The sequence below is a fragment of the Lycium barbarum genome, chromosome 8 (genome assembly GCF_019175385.1).
Source record: "Lycium barbarum isolate Lr01 chromosome 8, ASM1917538v2, whole genome shotgun sequence".
In the NCBI taxonomy this organism is placed as follows: Eukaryota; Viridiplantae; Streptophyta; class Magnoliopsida; order Solanales; family Solanaceae; genus Lycium; species Lycium barbarum.
Genome location: NC_083344.1, coordinates 94,315,505 through 94,329,788, shown reverse-complemented (window position 1 = coordinate 94,329,788; position 14,284 = coordinate 94,315,505). Strand labels below are relative to the sequence as shown.

Below are 14,284 nucleotides of genomic sequence, written 5' to 3'. Positions count from 1 at the left end.
AATAGGTCACTCTGGATCAATAATGATGAGACGAATTATTGAAAATTCAAATGGGCATCCACTTAAGAACCTGAAGATTCTTGAAAGTGGTGAATTTTCATGTGCTGCTTGTTATCAGGGTAAGTTGATAGCTAAGCCATCACCAATGAAAGTTGACATTGAATCCCCTGCTTTTCTAGAACGTATACATGGGGATATATGTGGACCTATTCATCCACCTTGTGGGTCATTCAGATATTTTATGGTCCTAATAGACGCATCTTCAAGATGGTCTCATGTGTGCCTCCTATCGTCTCGAACCCTGGCGTTTTCGAAATTATTGGCACAAATAATACGCTTAAGGGCACAGTGTCCGGATTATCCCATTAAGGCTATACGTCTCGATAATGCCGGAGAATTTACGTCTCAATCTTTTGATGATTATTGTTTATCAGTTGGGATAAAAGTTGAACATCCGGTAGCACATGTTCATACCCAAAATGGCCTTGCCGAGTCATTTATTAAACGACTACAATTGATAGCAAGACCACTACTTATGAAAACACGGTTTCCCACTACCGTCTGGGGACATGCTATCTTACATGCAGCATCTCTTATTCGCCTCAGACCGACTCATTATAATAAATACTCCCCGTCACAATTAGTATTTGGTCATGAACCAAATATTGCTCATCTCCGAATCTTTGGCTGTGTTGTATATGTGCCTGTAGCACCACCACAGCGTACTAAGATGGGCCCCCAAAGAAGGTTAGGTATATATGTTGGGTTTGAATCACCCTCTATTATTCGCTATCTTGAGCCATTGACGGGAGATTTATTCACTGCCCGATTTGCAGATTGTCGATTTGATGAAACAAATTTTCCACAATTAGGGGGAGAGAGAAAAGAAATCAAAAGAGAAATTGTGTGGAAAGTTCCATCACTATCTCATTTTGATTCACGTGCCCCCATATGTGAACAGGAGATCCAGAAGATCATTCACTTGCAAAAAATAGCAAATCAAATTCCAGACGCCTTTACTGATTTGCAAAGGACAACTAAGTCACATATCCCTGCAGAGAATGTGCCTATCCGAATTGATGTCCCAAAGGGAAAATCTACTAGTGTCATAGCCTCTGAATCTCATGCACGCCTGAAGCGTGGTAGGCCATTGGGTTCTAAGGATAAAAATCCTAGAAAAAGAAACACGAAAAATGATCAAAATGACACTATGAAAGAATATCATGAAGATATTCAAGATCTGACTAATCCTGATACTCCTGAAGATATTAGGGAACCCGAGACTCAAGTAAATAAAGAACTATCATTGAGTTCTTCTGGTGATGGGATAAATTTGAATCGATCGAAGATTATGGTGGATAATGTTTTTGCATATACTGTTGCACTAAATATTATGAAAGACATTGACGATCGGGAACCCCAATTTGTCGAAGAATGTCGACGAAGATATGATTGGCCAAAATGGCAAGAGGCAGTTCAATCAGAATTGAATTCACTTGCCAAACGTGAGGCTTTTGGACCTGTAGTCCAAACGCCTAATGGTGTAAAACCAATTGGCCATAAATGGGTTTTTGTGCGAAAAAGGAATGAGAGAAATGAATTTGTGAGATACAAGGCACGCCTTGTTGCACAAGGATTCTTTCAACGACCCGGTATCGACTATGAAGAAACATATTCACCCGTTATGGATGGCATAACATTTCGATATCTCATCAGTTTAGCTGTACATGAAAACCTTGAAATACATCTGATGGATGTGGTTACAGCTTACCTTTATGGCTCACTTGATAATGAAGTCTATATGAAAATTCCTAAAGGATTTAAAATGCCTGAAGCAATTAACTCAAAGTCTCGGGAGATGTATTCAATCAGATTACAAAGATCGTTGTATGGTCTAAAACAATCAGGGCGCATGTGGTACAATCGCCTCAGTGAATACTTGGTAAAAGAAGGTTATATAAATGATGCCATTTGTCCATGTGTTTTTATTAAGAAAACAAAATCAGAGTTCGTTATAATCGCTGTTTATGTTGATGACATAAACCTAATTGGAACTCCAGAAGAGCTCCAAAAGGTGATTGAATATTTAAAGAAAGAATTTGAGATGAAAGATCTGGGAAAAGCAAAACTTTGTCTTGGTTTGCAGATTGAACATTTGACAGATGGGATCTTTATCCATCAATCTGCTTATACCGAAAAGGTTTTAAAACGATTTTACATGGACAATGCGCATCCTTTAAGTACTCCAATGATTGTTCGCTCACTTGAAGTGAGTAAAGATCTGTTCCGACCTCAAGAAGAAAATGAAGAGCTTCTTGGTCCTGAAGTACCATATCTTAGTGCAATTGGTGCACTTATGTATCTTGCTAACGCTACAAGACCTGACATAGCGTTCTCTGTTAATTCGCTAGCAAGATATAGCTCTTCTCCTACACGAAGACATTGGAACGGAGTTAAGCATATATTGCGATATCTGAAGGGAACAAGCGATATGGGTCTGTTTTATACTAACAAAGGTTGTACTGATCTTGTTGGTTATGCAGATGCAGGTTATTTATCTGATCCACATAAAGCTCGATCTCAAACAGGCTATCTGTTTACATGCGGAGGTACTGCTATATCATGGCGATCCACAAAGCAGTCCATTGTTGCTACTTCTTCGAATCATGCTGAGATAATAGCTATTCATGAAGCAAGTAGAGAATGTGTGTGGTTGAGATCAGTGATACATTTCATCAGAGAAAGATGTGGCTTGAAGTGTGATACAAAATTACCCACAGTATTATATGAAGATAATGTTGCATGCATAGCTCAATTAAAAGGAGGATTTATAAAAGGAGATAGAACGAAGCACATTTCACCAAAGTTATTTTTTACACAGGATCTCCAGAAGAAAGGTGATATTGATGTGCAACAAATTCGTTCAAGTGACAATCCTGCAGATTTTTTCACCAAATCTTTGCCAACTTTAACTCTTGAGAAGATGATATTCAAGATTGGAATGCGAAGACTCCGACATCTGAATATTGGTCTTCGTCAGGGGGAGTGAAATACGCGTTGTACTCTTTTTTCCTTAACCAAGTTTTGTCCCATTGGGTTTTCTTGGTAAGGTTTTTAATGAGGCAGCTCTCAAAGCGTATTACTAGATATGTGTACTCTTTTTCCTTCATTGAGGCTTTTTCCCACAGGGTTTTTCCAAATAAGGTTTTTAACGATACACATCATCTATGGACATCCAAGGGGGAGTATTATGAAATCTAGAATGGATGTCCACTACACAAATATAATGCCTCTTCCATTATCTTCCATCATATTAATGGTTCTTCCATTATCTTCCACCATATTAATGGTTCTTCCATTATCTCATATATTGAATGCATATGTAGCACTATAAATAGAGGCATAAGTTTTCATATGTAATGTACTTGAAACACATTTTGGAAGAATAATAAAATCTCTTCTCTTTGTCACTCTATGTTTATAGTTTTCATCCTTTAATATTATTACTCTTTTAGCTTCATTTTATAATAGATTCTATATTTTCATTAAACTCAATGTCCAAATATTAAAAAAACTTTCAAATATTTCAATTTTATCCTAACATATAATTTGTTCCGTTTCTCTGAAAAAAATGGTCTCATATTACCAAATAATTTTTTATGTCAGAATTAAAATATACCCACAGAGCAACTTCTAATTGCTAACACACTTCAAGGCAAATAAGGTTACTTAAAGGGTATAACAGTCGTTAAATATGTTAAGGCTATTTTGGTCAATCAATATTTGTATTCATGCTTTTATAATAACTAGTCTCTATGTTCGTGCGTTGCACGAATATATCTTGCATGAAATACATACTTAAAATAATAAACTTTCAGCTTATAATATAGAACAATTTTCTTACAAAAATAATACTTATAATTTTGAAGTGCATAAAAATTGATCGATATTATTGAATCGACATTTCACACGCTTTTGACCTTTGTGCAATGTCTTTAAATGGAAACTCTACTTTTAAGCTTTTGAAAAACAACTTCTGCAACTACTCTAAAACATTTACGTTTTTCCTATAAGTTTGGCCAAATACCTTAAGTGTCTAAAATAAGCATAAACAAAATAATTTATGATTCTCAAAAGACTGACCAAACGGATTATTAATAATTATTTTTAGAAATTGTGTCAATTTTGTTAACCACCCATGTCCTTAGTCTACAATCGACTTTGTTATCGAAAACTTTATGTACTTCAAGTTGATTCTTGAATTATATCCATTAATTATTTGATTACTGATTTCTCAATATAATTTTTATTTTTATTCAAATGTTATAGACTTGAGAAAAAAGAAGTAATTCTTCCCTTACATGTACTCAAATTTCATAAAGTTACCTTATCCTTATATAATTTTTAAACTGCAAACCTTTATTTCTTTGTTAGTTTTCAATAAGAAGTCTATTCATCCGGAAGTAGTATTTCTTTAAAATTCTGTTTATATTCATTTTACCAAACATTATTCCGAAAATATTTTCACGCGCAACTTTCTTTAGTATGTTTTTTTCTATTTTATTATAATAGTAGCATAATAATATTATTAAATATACTTTTTTCCATGGAAATTAATATACTTAGAAATTAGTCGTACTTGCCAATGGCAAGATATTTCATATACTTTTTTTTTTGTTTTCTGCATTTATTAATTTTACAAAAAAAAAAAAGTTGATATCTATAAGGAAGGTATAATATTCTTAAAAGAAAACAATTGGACCCTCTCTATTACGTTTAAAGGCGTTACATTATTTGGGAGCATGACTTCTATACCAAATAGGATTTAATTATATCCCAAGTGTTGTAAATATTACATTGTATGTCCATTTTACTTGGCCATTTTGTTAGTGTGGTCATTAAGTTTTTTATAGCTTGTCTTAGAAGCCATTTTCAACTATGGCTTGTCTTAGAAGCCTTTTTCCTTTTCTATAGATAGAGGAGCTTGTTTGTATTGGAGATATAGAAAGGAATACACAAAACAAAAGTTAGAAGAAACAATTGATATAGTCCTATTGTTTCCTATATCTCTCTCTCCGTATATCTTTTGCCTTTTAATTTGAAGCTTAGTCTTTATTTTATATCACATTATCAGCACGAGACTCTGCCATCTCGAGCAAATACTTTAAAAGCCTCGAAGGTATTGACTTTCTTTTTCCCTTTACTAATGGCAAATCTTACTAAATATGAATTTGTAGCCTTAGATATATCCAGCAATAGCTATATGTCTTGGATTCTTGATGCCGAGATTCACCTTAATGCGATGGGTCTGGCATACACCATCAAAGATAAAAATGAGGCATCAAATCAAGACCGTGCCAAGGCAATGATATTCTTCCGCCATCACCTTGATGATGACTTGAAAATGGAATATCTCACTGTTAAAGATCCTCTTACTCTGTGGAATAATTTAAAAGATAGATATGACCACCTGAAGATGGTCATACTTCCACAAGCACGATTTGATTGGTTCCATTTAAGGCTACAAGATTTTAAATCTATTAAGGTATACAATTCTGCCATGTTTAAAATTATTTCTCAGTTGAAATTATGTGGTGAAAATATCACTGATCATGATATGCTGGAGAAAACATTCTCCACTTTTCCTGCCTCGAGTATGCTCCTGCAGCAGCAATACCGAGAGATGAAGTTCAAGAAATATTCTAATCTAATCTCACATCTTCTAGTGGCTGTACAACATAATGAATTATTAATGAAAAATCATGAAAGCCGACCCACTGGTACTGCCCCATTCCCTGAAGTGAATGAGGCAAATTTTCACCATTCTAGGCGTGGAAGAGGTCGTGGCCCCAGTCGTGGTCATGGTCGTGGTCGAGGAAGGAATTTTAATCATGATTCTCGTCTTGCACCAAATAATATCCTTCACCACCAGCAGTGTAAAAGGAAGGATGAAAAGCATGAAGCTGTGCAAAAGAAATATTCAGAAAATAAATGCTTCGGATGTGGAGGAAAGGGGCACTGGTCACGTACCTGTCGTACGCCAAAGCACCTAGTTGAGCTGTATCAAGCCTCCCTCAAAAAGGCAGAAAATAATGCCGAAGCAAATTTTATTTCTGAAGATAATGTTGAGCCCATGCATCTAGATGTGACAGATTTCTTTGAACTCCCTGAAGGAAAAATAGATCATCTGATCAGTGATGAATCTGTAATAGTTTAGATATTTTCATCCATGTTGTTACTATTAGCTATAATAGTTATGTTTCCATAGTTATGTAAATAAAGTTTGTGTAATGTTTTATATAATAATAATATCTACTTTCATGTTCACTTTGTCTATTCTTTCATTTTGAAGAATCTATGGAAATTCCTCAAATTTTATTTGGATCAATGACCAATCATGAAGATATTTGTGTGATTGATAGTGGAACAACGCATGCCATATTCAAAGAGGAGAAATACTTTTCTCACTTGCTTAGAAAAAGGGGAAATATTAATACAATTTCTGGCAATTCGAAATTGATTGAAGGCTCCGGAAGAGCTACTATATTTCTGCCTAAGGGGATGAAACTTGTTATAGAAGATGCATTATTCTCTTCTAAATCCCCAAGAAACTTGTTAAGTTTCAAAGATATCCGTCGTAAAAGTATCACGCTGAGACATTAAACGAAATAAATGATGAATATCTTGCCATTACAAAGAATGTCTCAGGCCAGAAATATGTTTTGGAGAAATTACCAACTTTGTCTTCTGGTCTGTATTATGCAAAAATTCGTACAATTGAAGCATACTCGATCGGAAACCAGAAGTTTAATGATTCAAGTACTTTTGTGCTTTGGCATGACCGAATAGGTCACCCTGGATTAATAATGATGAGACGAATTATTGAAAATTCAAATGGGCATCCACTTAAGAACCTGAAGATTCTTGAAAGTGGTAAATTTTCATGAGCCGCTTGTTTTCAGGATAAATTGATAGCTAAGCCATCACCAATGAAAGTTGACATTGAATCCCCTGCCTTTCTAGAATGTATACATGGAGATATATGTGGACCTATTCATCCACCTTGTGGGTCATTCAGATATTTTATGGTCCTAATAGACGCATTTTCAAGATGGTCTCATGTGTGTCTCCTATCGTCTCGCAACCTGGCGTTTGCGAAATTATTGGCACAAATAATACACTTAAGGGCACAGTTTCCGGATTATCCCATTAAAGGCTATACGTCTCGATAATGCCGGAGAATTTACGTCTCAATCTTTTGATGATTATTGTTTATCAGTTGGGATAAAAGTTGAACATCCTGTTGCACATGTTCATACCCAAAATGGCCTTACTGAGTCATTTATTAAACGACTACAATTGATAGCAAGACCACTACTTATGAAAACACAGTTGCCCACTACCGTCTGGGGTCATTCTATCTTACATGCAGCATCTCTTATTCGTCTCAGACCGACTCATTATAATAAATACTCCCCGTTACAATTAGTATTTGGTCATGAACAAAATATTGCTCATCTCCGAATCTTTGGCTGTGCTGTATATGTGCCTGTAGCACCACCACAACGCACTAAGATGGGCCCCCAAAGAAGGTTAGGAATAAATGTTGGGTTTGAATCACCCTCTATTATTCGCTATCTTGAGCCATTGACGAGAGATTTATTCATTGCCCGATTTGCATATTGTTGATTTGATGAAACAAATTTTCCACAATTAGGGGAGAGAGAGAAAAGAAATCAAAGAGAAATTGCGTGGAGAGTTCCATCACTGTCTCATTTTGATCCACGTGCCCCCATATGTGAACAGGAGATCCAGAAGATCATTCACTTGCAAAAAATAGCAAATCAAATGCCAGACGCATTTACTGATTTGAAAAAGATAACTAAGTCACATATCCCTGCAGAGAATGTGCCTATCCGAATTGATGTCCCAAAGGGACAATCTACTAGTGTCATAGCCTTTGAATCTCATACACGCCTGAAGCGTGATAGGCCATTGGGTTCTAAGGATAAAAATCCTAGAAAAACAAACATGAAAAATGATCATTATGACACTATGAAAGAATATCATGAAGATACTCAAGATCTGATTAATCCTGATACTCCTGAAGATATTAGGGAACCCGAGACTCAAGTAAATAAAGAACTATCATTGAGGTCTTCTGGTGATGGGATAGATTTGAATCGATCGAAGATTATGGTGGATAGTGTTTTTGCATATAATGTTGCACTAAATATTATGAAAGACATTGAGGATCAGGAACCTCAATCTGTCGAAGAATGGCGACGAAGATATGATTGGCTAAAATGGCAAGAGGCAGTTCAATCAGAATTGAATCACTTGCCAAACGTGAGGTTTTTGGACCTGTAGTCCAAACGCCTAATGGTGTAAAACCAGTTGGCCATAAATGGGTTTTTGTGTGGAAAAGGAATGAGAGAAATGAAATTGTGAGATACAAGGCACGCCTTGTTGCACAAGGATTCTCTCAATGACCCGGTATCGACTATGAAGAAACATATTCACCCGTCATGGATGGCATAACATTTTGATATCTCATCAGTTTAGCTGTACATGAAAACCTTGAAATACATCTGATGGATGTGGTTACAACTTACCTTTATGGCTCACTTGATAATGAAATCTATATGAAAATTCCTGAAGGATTTAAAATGCCTGAAGCAATTAGCTCAAAGTCTCGGGAGATGTATTCAATCAGATTACAAAGATCGTTGTATGGTCTAAAACAATCAGGGCGCATGTGGTACAATCGCCTCAGTGAATACTTGGTAAAAGAAGGTTATATAAATGATGCCATTTGTCCATGTGTTTTTATTAAGAAAACAAAATCAGAGTTCTTTATAATCGCTGTTTATGTTGATGACATAAACCTAATTGGAACTCCAGAAGAGCTCCAAAAGGCGATTGAATATTTAAAGAAAGAATTTGAGATGAAAGATCTGGGAAAAGCAAAACTTTGTCTTGGTTTGCAGATTGAACATTTGACAGATGGGATCTTTATCCATCAATCTGCTTATACCGAAAAGGTTTTAAAATGATTTTACATGGAAAATGCGCATCCTTTAAGTACTCCAATGGTTGTTCGCTCACTTGAAGTGAGTAAAGATCCGTTCCGACCTCAAGAAGAAAATGAAGAGCTTCTTAGTCCTGAAGTACCATATCTTAGTACAATTGGTGCACTTATGTATCTTGCTAACGCTACAAGACCTGACATAGCGTTCTCTGTTAATTTGCTAGCATGATATAGCTCTTCTCCTACACGAAGACATTGGAACGGAATTAAGCATATATTGCGATATCTGAAGGGAACTAACAATATGGGTATGTTTTATACTAACAAAGGTAGTACAGATCTTGTTGGTTATGCAGATGCAGGTTATTTATCTGATCCACATAAAACTCGATCTCAAACAGGCTATCTGTTTATATGCGGAGGTACTGCTATATCATGGCGATCGACAAAGCAGTCCATTGTTGCTACTTCTTCAAATCATGCTGAGATAATCGCTATTCATGAAGCAAGTAGAGAATGTGTATGGTTGAGATCAGTGATACATTTCATCAGAGAAAGATGTGGCTTGAAGTGTGATAAGAAAATACCCACAGTATTATATGAAGATAATGTTGCATGCATAGCTCAATTAAAAGGAGGTTTCATAAAAGGAGATAGAACGAAGCATATTTCACAAAAGTTATTTTTCACACATGATCTCCAGAAGAATGGTGTATTGATGTGCAACAAATCCGTTCAAGTGACAATCCTGCAGATTTGTTCACCAAATCTTTGCCAACTTCAACTCTTGAGAAGATGATATTCAATATTGGAATGCGAAGACTCCGACATCTGGATCTTGGTCTTCGTCAGGGGGAGTGAAATACGCGTTGTGCTCTTTTTTCCTTAACCAAGTTTTGTCCCATTAGGTTTTCTTGATAAGGTTTTTAATGAGGCAGCTCTCAAAGCGTATTACTAGATATGTGTACTCTTTTTCCTTCATTAGGACTTTTTCCCACAGGGTTTTTCCTAATAAGGTTTTAATGAGGCACATCATCTATTAATGGACATCGAAGGGGGAGTGTTGTAAATATTATATTGTATGTCCATTTTACTTGGCCATTTTGTTAGTGTGGTCATTAAGTTTTTTATGGCTTGTCTTAGAAGCCATTTTCAACTATGGCTTGTCTTAGAAGCCTTTTTCCTTTTCTATAAATAGAAGAGCTTGTTTGTATTGGAGATATAGAAAGGAATACACAAAACAAAAGTTAGAAGAAACAATTGATATAGTCCTATTGTTTCCTATATCTCTCCGTATATCTTTTGCCTTTTAATTTGAAGCTTAGTCTTTATTTTATATCAAAGCAACTTTTAGAAGCTATTGGTTTCATAATTCTCTGAATAACCCATCACGGATTGGAATCCCTACTTGGCAGGGATATATAATTTTATGTATAAAAGGCTCACTACTAAAAAAACAGATTTTACCGACCTCAAAAAATGGCTATTTCCGACCTCATGAGGTCGGTTTTGGCCAAAAAACGACCTCAAAACCGACCTCAAAATCAGGTCGGAAAACAGTGGGTCAGAATTATTACCGACCTCATGAGGTCGCAAAAAACCGACCTCGTGAGGTCGGTAAAGTTTTTTTAGCCGGGTATTAATTAAATAAAATACCGACCTCATTAGGTCGGTAAATTATATTAATAATATAATAATATGAGTTTACCGACCTCCTGAGGTCGGTAATTTATATGAATATATGATATATTTTGCATAAAATCGACCTCATGAGGTCGGTAATTTGCAATTTCTGGGAATATTATTCATAAAACCGACCTCATGAGGTCGGTAATTTGCAATTTCTAGATAATTTTGCAGAAAACCGACCTCATGAGGTCGGTAATTTGCAATTTCTGGGAATATTTTGCAGAAAACCGAACTCATGAGGTCGGTAATTTGCCATATGTTGGATAAATTTGCAGAAAACCGACCTCATGAGGTCGGTAATTTGCAATTTCTGGGAAAATTTTCCAGAAAACCGACCTCATGAGGTCGGTAATTGGCAGTTTTTGGGTAAATTTTGCCCATAACCGACCTCATGAGGTCAGTATTCTGCAAAAAACAATTGTAGCACCTAGTTGTTACTCCAGCTGCCTCCCTGTCAAGATGAAAATAATTTTACTTTCAACTAAAACGAGCTCAAATAGCTGCCAACAATACACCAAACTACTATAAATACATAAAACAATAAGATATTATTACAACACATATAAAACAAGAATTATATTCTCTTCTTTTCAGAGATATTTCCATAACAAGAAATGATTCCAACAGTTGCGCAGAAACTAATATAAGGCGATAGTTGCACTTGCTATCAACAATAATGAGAAATAAGACATAGACATTACAGTTCTTCTATATCAGTCAATACAATGTGACCAAATTGATGGATCACTGCAATTGCATTTATCTATAAAACAATGCCTGCAACAGAACTCATTAGACTGATAAGACTTGAAGGATTCGATGAACAGAGCGGACCACAAACAATTTGAAAGAACATCTTCATGGTTTCACCTCCTACGAGAATCAAAGTTGTCGCAGTCCCTGCAGATAGGTAAACAGTAAGGAAGAGAGCAAGCCAAACCCCAAGTCTTTCACCTGAAAGTGCAAGTGAAAATACTCCCTCCGTCCCAATTTATGTGACACTCTTTTGTTTTTAGTCGGTCACAAATCGAATGACACCTTTCTATATTTAGTAAAAATCTAACTTTATGAATTGAAAGACATGGAGTTTGACGTATCGGATAAGTGAGGTTTGAGATGCTTAAATAGGATATAAATTGAGCAGAGATAATTAGATTGGAAAGGCAACTTTGAATAGTTGGTAGCTAAAAAATTTATAACTGGATTTTCTTACCAAAAGCTGCTTGTGCAAGTTCCACATATCTATTGTATCTCTTCCCGGGAACTGCTTCATGCAGCTGAACAAGGATCCATAAAGTATAGAGTTGCCAGAAATAAGCTATAGTTAAGGAAATTATTCCCCAGCTCCTGCATTCAGAAGGAAATATTACTGTTTCGATTCTCTCAAGAATATTATACGTAAAATTTTGTAAGCAAGACATTTATTTGACAGACGTAGGCTATGACACTCCTAGCTCACTGCTTGAGTTTCACTAAGCTGTTAGCATGATAACGCTCTATGTTCCTTTCAGAAGACTAAAATTTAAGAGTATCTGGTAAATGCTGGCGAAAGGTTAATTAAATTGGAAATTTAAGGACATAGAATGGACGATCAGTTATTTAAGAGGTATACATCAGATCATAAAAGGAAATTTAGTTATTAAATTTACAATATCTCCTATCACTGAAGATGGAACATACAGTAACAAGGGCACAATAGTCCACTTGGTAGTTTCAGTAGCATTTAGAGATATTAGATCTTAAAGTCAAAATGATAGGTCAAAATCATCTAAAGCAATCATATTTGGGCCATCCCAAAAGTAAATTCACATAGCCAACAGAAAACAAACCTGCCTTAAAATTTCCTGGACCAACTGTTGACTAAATTGCAGTGCCAAGAATGTTACAAAAATATCAATTTTCTTATATTAAATGGTCTCGAAACTATATTAATTCCTTTTATACATTATTGTATCAAGATTTATTAAGATATGTACATGTAGTTGATTTTTAAAGTAAAAATAATTTTTGGTAAATGTACTGAACTTAAATCCGTTGATGCAGCATGGGACCATCTTTCTTAAATGACATGGAAATGCAAAAGGAAGATGGAATAAAGGTATAGGCACAAACCAAATGAGTACCTTCAGCATAGTGTAGCAGTCTTATTTCTCAAAAGATGATAACAAAAATTGGGACCCTGCTCACACCAGTAGTCTAAAACAGATCTTCACTGCAGCCTTCAAATTGGTCCTTATCAAAATTCCTGGTGATGTGCAAAGTTCCTCACACCAACAGCCTGTTTCCAACAGTCATCTGATGATTAGCAATCACCTCTAGCCATGGCATGGACAACAAACTTGGTGGCTCAGACCTGGTAGTGAAACAACTGCAGTGTGCACAAAGATCTTTAAATGAGGAAATGATGTGCTGAATGATGTGCAACTACAGGGCAGCAGTGCAGCACAATATTGCTGTTTACAGCAACAATGAAAAAGCAATATAATACAGTTGGGAAGTATATTGCAGGTACTTTGAACTCAACTAAATCCAATGACATCTCTGCTTGTTTCACCCTCTCCAGTTACAACTAGTTTTTTTAAAAAATAATAATAATAATAATAATAATAATAATAAACCAAGTAGAAATAGACTTTGACAATCAAATGGACTACAAAACAAAAACATGATCATAGTAGTTGGGTGTCCATGTAGGAAACTCAGTTTCAGCATTCTACACAAAGAGACCATACATTTAGCTAACTAGGTCCAAAACCAAACACATAGAGTAGGTACATGGGCTCAGACTCTCCAGTTCACCAAAACCAGCATATGAAGCCTCAAACTCAAGTAAACATAGTAGATGGATTGACCATAAGAAAAACCAGTACACACAGACATAGTATATCAAGATAAATAATTATGAGTTTGGAGAATACACTAATCACAGGCCATAGTTATTTTAACATGAAGCTGATGGACAGCTAAGCTAATTCAAATAAGTCTAAACCAAATTTAACCTCATGTACCAAGATTGTTAAAACAATCATAACTTAAGTTCATCTAAGGTGAAATGATAAAACCCCAATAATAATCAATTGAACTAAACCAGGCCAAGTGCAACAAAGGTTTCAAACTCTTAAGCAAAATATAGGCATCATTCAGGTGTTTGCAGTCAACATGTACTCAGACATCCAACTAAACTAATGCCTAATTCCCTTATCAAGATAAAAAAAAATGTAATTTATGTACTTAAATGAATTAGACTAATGCACAATCAAGTTATCTACACAGACCCAAAATAATAGTGTGCAAACATCTACATAACAAAAATAATCAGCTACTCTTACTGGTGTAGCTACCACAAATTAACCATCAGTCTCTTAGGCTGAAAATGTGATTCCAAACAATTTCTACAGTAAGGTCAAAGCTAAAGAATACAAAGATGGTGTTTTTCTTAGTTCTCCTGCTGATTAAGCTTTCTGACTGAATTAGTCATCAAATCTTATTAAAATGTCACTTTTGGAATCATCAGATATCTTGATCAAGCAAACAAATGCACTTTTTGGTATTTCATACTTATGC

General features: G+C 35.5%; 1 long non-coding RNA gene across 1 annotated transcript; it reads right to left on the bottom strand.

The window, feature by feature from the left end:
- Positions 1–11,299: 11,299 nt before the first annotated feature.
- On the bottom strand, positions 11,300–13,083 carry LOC132605149 (uncharacterized). The gene is made up of 3 exons (XR_009569060.1): positions 12,844–13,083; positions 11,934–12,067; positions 11,300–11,674 (listed from the first exon to the last, which is right to left on the bottom strand). It is a non-coding gene; the product is annotated as an uncharacterized LOC132605149 (long non-coding RNA).
- Between the last annotated feature and the right edge of the window lie 1,201 nt (positions 13,084–14,284).